Consider the following 12608-nt stretch of genomic DNA (forward strand, 5'->3'; position numbering starts at 1 on the left):
TGCTATTTGGGGAGCAAAGTAACTAATGATGGTCGAACTAGAGAAGATATAAAATGTAGATTGGCAATGGCAAGGAAAGCGTTTCTGAAGAAGAGAAATTTGTTAACATCGAGTATAGATTTAAGTGTCAGGAAGTCTTTTCTGATAGTATTTGTGTGGAGTGTAGCCATGTATGGTTGGTTGTTTTGGGGAAGGAGACCAGACAGCGTGGTGATCGGTCTCATCGGATTAGGGAAGGATGTGGAAAGAAGTCGGCCGTGCCCTTTCAGAAGAACCATCCCGGCATTTGCCTGGAGTGATTAGGGAAATCACGGAAAACCTAAATCAGGATGGCCGGACGCGGGATTGAACCGTCGTCCTGCCGAATGCGAGTCCAGTGGTAGCCATGTATGGAAGTGAAACTTGGGCGATAAATAGTTTAGACAAAAAGAGAATAGAAGCTTTCGAAATGTGGTGCTACAGAAGGATGCTGAAGATTAGATGGGTAGATCACATAACTAATGAGTAAGTACTGAATAGAATTGGGGAGAAGAGATATTTGTGGCACAACTTGACTAGAAGAATGGATGGATTGGTAGGACATATTCTGAGGCATCAAGGGATCACCAGTTTAGTATTGGAGACAGCGCGGAGGGTAAAAATCATAGAGGGATACCAAGAAATGAATACACTAAACAGATTCAGAAGGATAGAAGTTGCAGTAGGTGGTGGGATATGAAGAAGCCTGCACAGGATAGAGTAGCATGGCGATGTGCATCAAATCAGTCTCTGAACTGAAGACCACAACAGCAACAACATATCTCCCAAGCATAGAACAGAACGTGCAAGTACTACATAGAGTAACCAAGGGTAGATTGCTCGATGGGCTAAAGACAACTGAACTCTTTAGCAATAAAAAGCATTCTTCAAAACGGACTTTAAATCAACAATATGAGTTTCGTCAGAACGAGTATTTTAATATTTCCAAGCAGCTGCTTCAGTCATCTGATATTTTGACGGCATGTGTTCATATGTGCTATATTAAGACATAACAAGTGTCCTTCTGTCCAATTTACCAATGTCCACCTTTGCATTAATGAACTGGCAGCTTCTTCATTCTGAATACGTTTTCTACCGTCTCATACCTCTTCTTTTACGATTATCTGTTGTGGAATTTGTTACTAGTCTCTCTTAAACTTCCAATATTCTTCTTCTGTGTATTTTGTTTATATACAATAAATTTAATCATGCAACTGTGCACACTGCTCCACCCTCTAGCGCAGGGATTCTCTAAGTTTCTCCATCCCCCCTTCTGAAAAATAAATTAGTAACCGCACCCCCCGCCCCCAAATTTTCTTTCCTTCCTCAGCACTTCTCACACTTGGCCCAAAATGGCCCACGGTATCTACATTGCGCATCAGAATTAAAGGATCACTTTTTCGAAACGCCGTAATTTCCACTCACTGCGACGTTTATGTTTGAAATTTGGCTCAAACCTTCTTCTGTAACGGTGCAGCACGAGCCTGGCGCCCTGTGACGTCACCATCGGTCTCGATGACGCCCCAAACAGCAAGGTGTCGACACATGAGGAAGAAAAAAGTCACAGGTCAGAAGTTTATGTGATGTGTAAGGTGGGTTAATGATGTCATTGGCACCAAGTTTCGCCATAATTCTGGTCAATGTTACTGTGCACGTGTCATATAATGAGAAGGTCGTCACACCCCATATTACCCACATTTCACGCCTTCTTTTGTCGCCTCTGCGACGGAGGCCAGAACTACGAAGTCCAGCGTTGCAATCACACGGTTTTCTTATGACTGGGTGAGGAAAACATTCAAGACACAGTGCCGATGAGCCGAGCGGTCTAGGGCGCTGCAGTCATGGATTGTGCGGCTGGTACCGGCGGAGGTTCGAGTCCTCCCTCGGGCATGGGTGTGTGTGTTAGTCCTTAGGATAATTTAGCTTAAGTAGTGTGTAAGCTTAGGGACTGATGACCTTAGCAGTTAAGTCCCATAATATCTCACACACAATGGAACAGTGCCGGTCAGAACCGGCACGAAGAGGCGTCAGGAGTGAGCCGTGCGCGGCTTGTGTTCATGCCCTTTATTGGTTGTCTTTATTTATTTATTTACACGTCAAGTTCCGTAGCACCAGACTGAGGAGCAAATCTCCAAGGTCATGGAACGTGTCAGTACATGGACCTACAACATAAAAGTAATAACAGATAAAAATAAATGTTCATGAACCTGAAAAAAGTCAGCCCATAAGTTTAAGTAAACTCTATCAGCAATACAATAAGAATCAGGTTAATTTTTCAAGGAATTGCTCGACAGAATAGAAGGAGTGACCCACGAGGAAACTCTTCAGTTTCGATTTGAAAGCGCGTGGATTACTGCTAAGATTTTTTAATTCGAGTGGCAGCTTATTGAAAATGGATGCAGCAGTATACTGCACACCTTTTTGCACAAGAGTTAAGGAAGTCCGATCCAAATGGAGGTTTGATTTCTGCCGAGTATTAACCGAGTGAAAGCTGCTTATTCTTGGGAATAAACTAAAGTTGGTAACAAGAAACGACAATAAGGAATATACATATTGAGAGGCCAATGTCAAAATACCCAGACTCGTGAATAGAGGTCGACAAGAGGTTCGTGAACTCACACCACTTATTGCCCGAACCGCCCGTTTCTGAGCCAAAAATATCCTTCTAGAATGGGAAGAGTTACCCCAAAACATAATACCATACGACATAAGTGAATGAAAATGAGCAAAGTAGACTAATTTACGTGTCGAAGTATCACTCACTTTTGATACCATTCGAATAGTAAAAATGGCAGTATTAAGTCTGTGAACAAGGTCCTGAACGTGGGCCTTCCACGACAGCTTACTATCTATCTGTACACCTAGAAATTGGAACTGTTCAGTTTCACTAATCATATGCCCGTTCTGTGAGATTAAAACGTCAGGTTTTGTTGAATTGTGTGTTAGAAACTGTAAAAACTGAGTCTTACTATGATTTAACGTTATTTTATTTTCTACAAGCCATGAATTGAGGTCATGTACTGCACTATTTGAAACCGAGTCAATGTTGCACACAACATCCTTTACTACCAAGCTAGTGTCGTTAGCAAACAGAAATATTTTAGAGTTACCCATAATACTAGAGGGTCATATCATTTATATAAATAAGGAACAGGAGCGGCCCCAACACTGATCCCTGGGGCAACTTACCACTTGACAGTACCCCATTCAGATCCCACATCACAGCCGTTATCAACATTCTCTTACGGTACTGCCGCCTCGTTTTCTGATTCCATTTACTGGCGTCACTAACTTCCTGCCTTACCTGCCGTGAGTGGCAGCAGCAGCGCTTATCGATAAGTGCACTGTCGTACCGTCTCTGGAGCGACCGATATTATTTCCGGGTCGTCGCTTGTCTGGAGTTCAGTGGGAGACGCAGCAGCAGTGGAGTCGGTGGACGGTGTCGGTGCAGTGAGTCGGCAGAGTCAGTCGGAAGGCAGACAGTCGCATGTTAGTCAGTCGGCTCTGAGTCTCAGTCGCTTTTGAGTTGTGGACTGATTCTGGTTTGTCGTTACTCGGCGGTTGGACGAGTTGGTAGTCAGCAGCAGGCAGGTCCGTACGGTGCAAGTACTCGCCGGGACCGTGGTCGACGCAGGCGGAAGGCCGTTGGTCAGTCGGTCGGCTGGTCGTCGGATGGTGACATGTGGTCTGCTGAGCACTGACACCAGGATCAGTCGGGGAAGAGTTGGCAGCCAGCAACGGTCGGGTCCGTATTGTGTTAGTATTCGCCGGGACTGCAGTCAGCGAAAGTGGGCCGCCGTCGGTCGTTTGTTTGGCCGATCGTCTCAGCCGACGACGTCTTGAATCCTCAGGACGAACACTATTTTCCGAGTCGGGATGTGGTTGGACCTTGTTGGTTCGTTGGAACTGAGCAGCGACGCAGTCTCCACAGCGCGAAGCCAGGTTGGAGCTTTTGGCGGCGGGCACGCGCTGTTGCATTTGGAGGCGCTAGCTGTGTGAGCGACTTTCGCTTTCTTCCGAAGCAGGGTCCTCAAGTTGAGTAATTAATTACCCGTTATGAAAACTCGACTGTTAGATTTGTTCGTTATTTGTGGGTTGTTGTTTCCTCCGCCGTTGACGGGTGAGATAACAAGTCGTGTGTTTTGTTGCCTAGAATCTGCAGCCTCCCGTAGTGACTTGACAGTTCTGACTTGTGTTTTCGGTATTCTTTTAAACTTGTCTTGAGTGGTGTTTGATCTCTTGGTTTTGGTGAGACCGAGTTTGAACTTATTAGTATCTTAGTTTACTCTTCATCGGCCGATATTTTCCATTATCTGTGCAGCTGGATCTGACCGTTGTAAATCGGTCAGATTGTCGGTCGGTTGTGAACCGTCCCTAGGTTGGGTTGCCCTCCGATTAAGAGGTTGTCGGTCTGGCTGCCTGCCTCACCTAAGCGTGCGTTACTGTTACTTCCCAGGCCGACACTTGGAACCTTCTGAGCGCCGCTCCTTGTGTTTTACATAGTCATTTCCTTTTAGTCTTAAGTACTCTGTATGGCCTTCAGCCAAGTTTTAGGTTATTAAAATTGTAAAGTTTTTCTTCCTAGGCCTTAAGCCGTAAAAAAAAGAAATGTTTCTTGTTTGGTATGTGACCTTCAGCCGAGTTTCAGCCTTTCAAAATTAAGATTGTTATTCTTTAGTATGAGGCCTTCAGCCGAGTTTTACACGAAATATTTTCAGGTAAGGCCTTCAGACTTTTCAGATTGAAAGCTCTTCTTCCTAGGCCTTAAGCCGGTAAATTGTTTTGTTGATATGCGGCCTTTAGCCGAGTTTTCAGCCTGTTTAGATTAAACTTTAAAATCTTTGTCTCGGCCTTAAGCTGTAACACTGTTCTTGACTAATATGAGACCTTCAGGCGAGTTCTATGGGAAAAATTTGAGCTAAGGCTTTCAGCCTATTTATGTTGATAAAAAAAATTTCTAAAGAAGTGAAACCTCAATGAGAACTCCTGTACCTCAATTCCTTACTTAGGCCTTGTGCCTTGGATTTTCGATGTGGCCTTCAGCCGATATAAATTAAATCAAGGGAGGTCTTTCGTTAAAACCTTGAGAGTTTTGATTCTTGCTTATGTGATTGTGTGTTTTAACAAATAAAGTTTATATGTTGAGTGCAACTGACAGTAACTTATTTTGGCCCCTTTCCACAAATCGCTTCCGCCCTGTCCTGCTAGCCCAGGGATTTCAAGGGTGTGGAATAAAGGACGTCAAAGAAACCACCCCTTTCCATGAGACGTTGATTCCCATACATTTCGCAGTCCAAAACGACAGCTTGCACTGCGGTGAGTAACAGGAAGACGTTCTTCACAATCTCTGATACTGGGCCCCTCTAAGACCTCCCCCATCCCCCCTCCTGTATAACCTCGGTGCCAGGGCCAACATTTACGGAAAATTTTAGTAATGCACCTGGAAGGACAGAACAAGTGCTGCAGTGCTGCTCTTGCGCCTGATAGCAGGCCATCTGGAATCGAAGGTTGCCAAAGGGGTTGCTAGTCTGCAAGCGACTAGGACGTGCATTTCTAAAATTCTCAAAAAAGATGGACGGATGCCACTGTGGATTTTGCCGAGCTGGTGGTCTTAGAGGGATCCTTTGCCGTTTAATTCACGCCTGTGTGAATGTCGCATACCCGTGTGATCACTCCACAGAAGGACACAAAATAGTAGTTCCGAAAACGTATAAGCACTGTCAGCTGCTTTGGATCCCGCTTAAATTTCGTCGAAAGCCTTCAACGGTCCCCAGTTGTTCCATAGCGCAAATATGCTCTCGCGCTGCTCTCCAAACGGGTGCGATGACGTTCGATGGCGATGCAGCTCCACAGTGTCCTCAGAAAACACTTGTAACGCCGGAGAGTGTTAGCAGTGTGAAAGGTTGTGAAGAACGTCCTCCTGTCGCTCATCGTACTGCGAACTGTAGTTTTCCAGCGCGAAATGTGTGGGAATCAACGCCCCATGCAAAAGGTTTCATTGGCGCACTTTATGGCACCTGCTGCGGCCCTTTCGTGCCGAATCTGAGCGGCGGTATTTCATGAACGTTTACCTCGGCTACTCGTAAGAATATGGCGTGATTTCAACGCTGCGCGTCGCGGTTCGGACCTCCCCAGCTGAGGCGTCAAAAGAAGGGAGGAAATGTGGATAAGAGGGGGCGTGACGCTTTTGCGATCGTGTGACACGTTGGTTACATGGTTGGTTTGGGCGAGGGGACCAGACAGCCATATCATCGGTACCATAGGATTGGGGAAGGATGAGGAATGAAGAAGGCCGTGCCATTTAAAAGAAACTATCCCGGCATTTGCCTGAAGCGATTTGGGGAAATCACGGGAAACTTAAATCAGGATGGCCCGACGTGGGACTGAATCCTCCTACTCCGATGTGTGACACGTCCACGGTGTTACTGGGCAGAATTTTGGTAAAATTTGATGCCAAATTGACGTCATTACCCCGTCTTATGCGCCACATGATGTTCTGCGCTGTGGCCATTTTTCGCAAGTGTCGACACCTTGCTGTTCGAACTGTCGTCGGGCCCGATGGTGACGTCTCAGGGTTCGACGCTTTTGCATCATTACAGAGGTTGTACACACCTTTGAGCCAAATTCAAACTTTGTTAAGCGTTGCAAAGGGTGGGGATTACGGGATTTCGAAAAAGTATCCTTTAATTCTGGTCCACAGGATATTTACCTGTCTTTACATATGCAACTATAAGTTATAATAATAATAATAATAATAATAATAATGTGTGTCATTCAAGCACAACAGAGTTAAAAATTTTTGCTTAAATTATAAATTTGCTTTATTGGAAGGCACTAGAATCGAACGATTAGAACTAATATATAAATAACCACGGCTCTGTGTGTAGTCACTGGAACCGAGAAAATATATGGACTTCACTACATTTTGTTACAAATTAGCTCACTAACTAGTTAGTTAAAAATCAACAGTTACGATGTACACTGAAGTGAGAAAACTCAAGGGACGTTTCCTAATATCATGTCGGAGCACTTTTTGCCCGGCGTAGTACAGCAACTTGACATGGCATGGACTGAACAACTTGTTGGAAGTCCCCTGCAGAAATATTGAACCATGCAGCCTCTATAGCCGTCCATAAACGCGCAAGTGTTTCAGGTGCAGGATTTTGTGCACGAACTGACCTCTCGGCAACGTCCCATAAATTTTCTATGGGATTCATGTCGGGCGATCTGGGTGGCCATATCATTCACTCAAATCGTCCAGACTGTCCTTCAAACCAATCGCGTACAATTGTGGATCAGTGAAATTGCGCATTGGCACCCACATAAATACTATAGTTCTTTGGGAACGTGAAGTCCATGAATGGCTGCAAATGGTCTCCAGGTACCTGAACACAGCCATTTACAGTCAATGATCGGTTCAGTTGGTCCAGAGAACCCACACCATTCTATTTAAACACAGCCCACACCATTATGGAGCCACTACCAGCTTACACGGTGTCTTGTTGACAATCTAGGTCCATGGCTGTGTCAGGTTTGCGCCACACTCGAAGCCTACCATCAGCTCTTACCAACGGAAATAAGGACTCATCCGACCAGACCACGCTCTATGGTCCATCCGATATGGTCACGAGCCCAGGAGATGTGCTGCAGACGTTGTGCTGTTAGCAAAGGCACTCGCGTCCGTCGTCTGCTGTCATAGCCCATTAACGCCAAATTTTGCCGCGCTGTCCCAGCGGAGACGATCGTCGAAGGTCCCGTACTGATTTCTCCTGTTATTTCATGCAGTGGTTCTTGTCTGTTAGAACTGACGATTCTACGCAAACGCCACTGCTCTCGATCGTAAAGCGAAGGCCGTCGGTCACTGCGTTGTCCATGGTGAGAGATAATGCCTGAATTTTGCTATTCTAGACACACTCTTGACTCCGTGGATTTCAGAATATTGTACTCATTAACGACTACCGAAATGGGAGGTCTCATGCGTCTACACCCGACTACCATTCCGCGTTCAAAGTCGGTGAATTTCCGTTGTGCGGCCATAATCACATTGGAAACATTTTCACGTGAACCACCTGAGTACAAACGACAGCTCCGCCAATGCACTGTCCTCTTATACCCTGTGTACGCGATGCTACTGCCACCTGTATATGTACATGTCGCTCTCCCATGTCTTTTGTAAATGGTTCAAGTGGCTCTGGGCACTATGGGACTTAACTTCTGAGGTCATCAGTCCCCTAGAACCTATAACTACTTAAACCTAACTAACCTAAGGACATCACACATATCCATGCCCGAGGCAGGATTCGAACCTGCAACCGGAGCGGTCGCGCGGTGACTTTTGTAACCTCAATGTAGAGTATACCGTTTCTAACTCAGTCGTTATATATGAAATATTAATGAGTACAAATTACAACAGAACAATGGTCAACATTTAAATGCCAGTTTCAAAACTTTTAAGTTTAGATTGGTCGCCCAAAAAGAAAATAACAAGAGTTAAAAAGCACATTGTTGAAAACCCGGAAATTTTCTGACATTTGTACATTTAGTGCCACGTGTGTACTTAAATTTAGGAAAGGAAGTATTTCCAGTCTTGGTTGCATCTCTGAAACGTCAAATCACAGATCCTCTTCCAGTTGCAGCCCAGAACAATATTTCGTTTTGATTAATGGCATTACGGAAAATGCCCACTCACATAAGTAAGTCGATGCGAAGGGTAATAACACGTCCACTGCCTTCTTTCTAAATTGGGACAGTCATTCCAAATCTGCGCCTACAAATTTTCAAGAGACTTCGACTTAAATTCATTTCGAAATGTTCTGTCACTCGAGAGTTTTGTTCTCTGCTAATTTTCTACTGTTGAGAAGGATATGATATTATCGAACGGGTGGTGGATGCAGGTACAACCAGATGGAAGGTTCTGGAAATGTATCCTCGAATTGTTAACGAAGCTTTTCGAGGTGTTCTACACCCATCCTACTAATTTTGCCTACATGTTGACAACAAAAAGGGAATTCACAATGTTTTATCCTGTGTCCTCCCCTCGTGAGCTTTACAAAATAGGAAGTCCTTGTGCATTTCATATTCTTAACAGTAGCAGACAAAAACAAGAAGCTGGGAATAATCACGGCTATCAGTACTGCCATCAGGTTGCAGTTTTGAGGTATCTTAAAGACGTTGTAGCAATTAACGTTTCTTGGCATAGGCTATTGCATAAATACGATGACGATAGGATCATCTGAGAGTAGTACCGACTTCAGACTCTCGTACCGACTTCAGACTCTCGCCAAACTGTTCTCCATGCATTTTGACTCGTGTGGGAAGAGGTAATTTCTCGTCAATAATGAGTGGGAATTTGGATTTTGCAATTAAGTAAGACACATCTTTCTTATGAGCTGATACCTATAATTTGAGGTCTCTGACGTTTCCTTTTAGGTACTCCTCATGACGCTAAAAAATTCGATGGTTTTACTCACATAGACTCGATGCTTCGTCTGCATGTTTCTCTTTAGATTTATACTCTTCAAGCTGTCGCTGGCTGAAATCGAAAACACATTGTGGTTCTGCAAGTTATTCAAAAGGATGCTAGTAAAGCCTAATGTCAGATAACCAATTTATCGTTTACGCACTTTGCTTTTAACTAATGTTATTTATAAGAACAGAGAAAGACGCACAAGAAGAATGTACTTTGATTAAGGGGACCACACCCTGCCTATCTAACCCATGTCAATTTAGGCAAGTATCTGACCCATTTCTGAAAAAACTGATGCAGGACCTTAATATTTTTGCTGTATGTTACATGATGCTAATAGTTAACTGTACTAAAATCTACTTTATCCATTTTGTAGTTTTTAAGAAATACTTTTTAAATTTATTAACAAAAAATATTAAGTTTCTTCTACAGAAAATATTTTTTTGTGAGCTTCCTAATGGGGGAATATTAATGAATGTAGTACCAGAGGTGGCTTTTTATGTTATGCAGAGTCTCTGAAAATTTCATTCATTTATCTACGATAGTTTCTGATATAACGGGACACATGTACTGAAAATTTTAGTTTGCGTGAAATTGACTTTAAAGAAAAAACTTTTGAAACTTGTTGCTTACAGTTAATTAAAACTGTCCTGCTGCATATGATGACCCTTCTTTGGCCTCTATCAGGTCTTCCAGCTTCTTTTTCACCTTCCTGGGTGTTTGTCTTGCTTTCTTGGCCATATTAGATGCAGACCTGTCTGTATCGGCTTATCCTCATTTTATCGCAATGTTGCAGTTCAGTGATCATATTCCCAGCTTTTTCAGTACCCAACACTTTCCAATATTACCACCATTGAATGTAATAACAGCATCATGAACTCCTAAGTTCATTGTATGCATGTCTACAAATACAGTTTTAGGAAGGCGGTTCCAAATTAAGTTGTTGAAACATTCATTTGGGTTCTGTGCCTGCCAATGCAGACATTTCCTTAGAAGGTCAAGATGAGCCAAGTCTCTGAAAATAGGTTTAGCTGCTGTAATAACAGCAGCAGGAAGAGAAGGCTGGTGAGAATAAGATTCTCCAGTTGCCTGAGCCCTATTGCATTTGCACCACCAATTTTCTCCTGATGGACACAATCCATGACATGGCTTATCATCAGTAGAGGACTTTGGAAGAATATGGCCCAAACATCTCTCTTCATTGCTTCCAGATTTTCTTTATTTCTCCTAATTGCCTGCCCATAGTATACCTGCTAGTTTTCTATAACAACTACTCGCAATCACACTTGAACAAAACTAACCGCGTGTTTCAAAGCGTGTGGTTTACAAACAACAGAAACAAAAGAATACCGACCGTTGCATTCCAAGGATAGCCAACACACTCGGGAGTAAAAAAACATCCCTAACGTGCAATGTAGGGGATATAAACATCTGAAATATATACAGAAAAGTTGGTGACCGGAAAGTGGGCGTGGTACATAAACACACGTGGTGGGAAAATGCTCTTTAAATGATCGAAAAAAAAATTTTTTCAGTAAAATTCTTTTCATAAATCTTAGATAAAACCTTAATGTATGGAAATATGATGAAAACCGAAAATCGATTTTGCTGGACCTGTCGCCTTAAATTCGAATCTTTTTCTTATTATATCTGCATGCTTTCCAAGGAGAAGAGATACTCGCTGAATCACTACCATAGGACCTACTGTCACGACTGTGAATCTGCCACTTATCCATGGGACTGGCAGAACTTTGTATCGCTTTATATTAAATCTGCTTATCTACTTCCGCTGAACATGCATTATAATCAACTTGTAGCTAACTGTTTGATATCTACGGGTCGTCTGGGTAGAACAGTTTACGCGCTCTGAGGTGGACGGAGGAACTGAGACAGTTCAAACAAATCACTGACAGACGAAGTACACACGTAATTGCGCTGTGATTCGTTACTTAAGTTGTACAGCATCCTGTTGGATTTGCTTGCGGACAGACACAACTAAGCAGTGGCCTGTCAGGGGCTGCGTTGCTGAATACAACGTCAACAAGACTACGTCCATCCCGAGCGGCATACTCTCAATCACTGTAGTAAACACTTGTCCCTATGCGGACGCTATAGTCGACTCCACTTGTGGACTACGTCTCGCAGGCTGATGTCCACAGTGAACTGCATCCCAGGAACTCCGTACTAGAGCTGTCGTACGCCAACACAGAACGTGAACAGCTGATGCCCGTGGCCGGCGCTTATCACAACGCGAAAGTCCACCTCGTTGCCGGTGGCGCGCAGGCTGCTGATTGGGCCGCGCTTGTGGTGGATGGCGAACTTCAAAGCGCCGCCCGTGGCGCCAGTGCGAAACTGTCTCAGCGCGCCAGCTCCAGCTGCGTACATTGGCGAGGACACAGCATATTACGTTTAGCCTTTCAGCTGACTTCAGAAGCCTGGCTGGAATCGAGTGGACAGTCAGAATGGCTGTGATTAACAATCTGTTTATTGTAGTCAGCGTTGCAAGGAAGGCGCCGTCAAATTGTCAAGCTGTTTATTGTCATTAACGTTTTTTTTTTAAAATACTTGGCAAGTGGCTAATCCTGAGAGTGGTCCGTGATAGTTTCCCGGCTGTCCTGCTCACGGGATCTACTGGTCAGTTCTTGTGAAAACGATGAAGGATAAAATAATTTTGGGTATTGGGCTACGTCATTGTAACTACTAAGACGGCTAAATTGCCGATGTTTCGAGCGACGTGCTGTGAACCTCTTCAGGACGGTCCATTTTATCCAAAATGACACCGGCAGTGGAAGCCTACGAACTTATGAGTATGAAGGAGCTTCCTGACTTGGTTCATAGAAATGAGAATCTGACGCTAGCAATATTTGTTCATCGGAAATTTTTTTTCCTACATAGTATGAAATACAAATATTTCAGGGAAAACACGACGCCCCCCCCTCTACCACTCTCATCGCCCATCGTCCCCGACCCCCACCCCCCCCCTCCCCGGGGCAGGCGCGTCCCTTACTTTAAGAACACCCACTACGCTAAACTCCCGCTAATCCGGCTGTCAGTAGAGCGGCCTCTCACAAGGGAACCTCCCATCGCACCCCCCTCAGATTTAGTTATAAGTTGGCACAGTGGA

The sequence above is a fragment of the Schistocerca piceifrons genome, chromosome 2 (assembly GCF_021461385.2).
Source record: "Schistocerca piceifrons isolate TAMUIC-IGC-003096 chromosome 2, iqSchPice1.1, whole genome shotgun sequence".
Classification (NCBI taxonomy): domain Eukaryota; kingdom Metazoa; phylum Arthropoda; class Insecta; order Orthoptera; family Acrididae; genus Schistocerca; species Schistocerca piceifrons.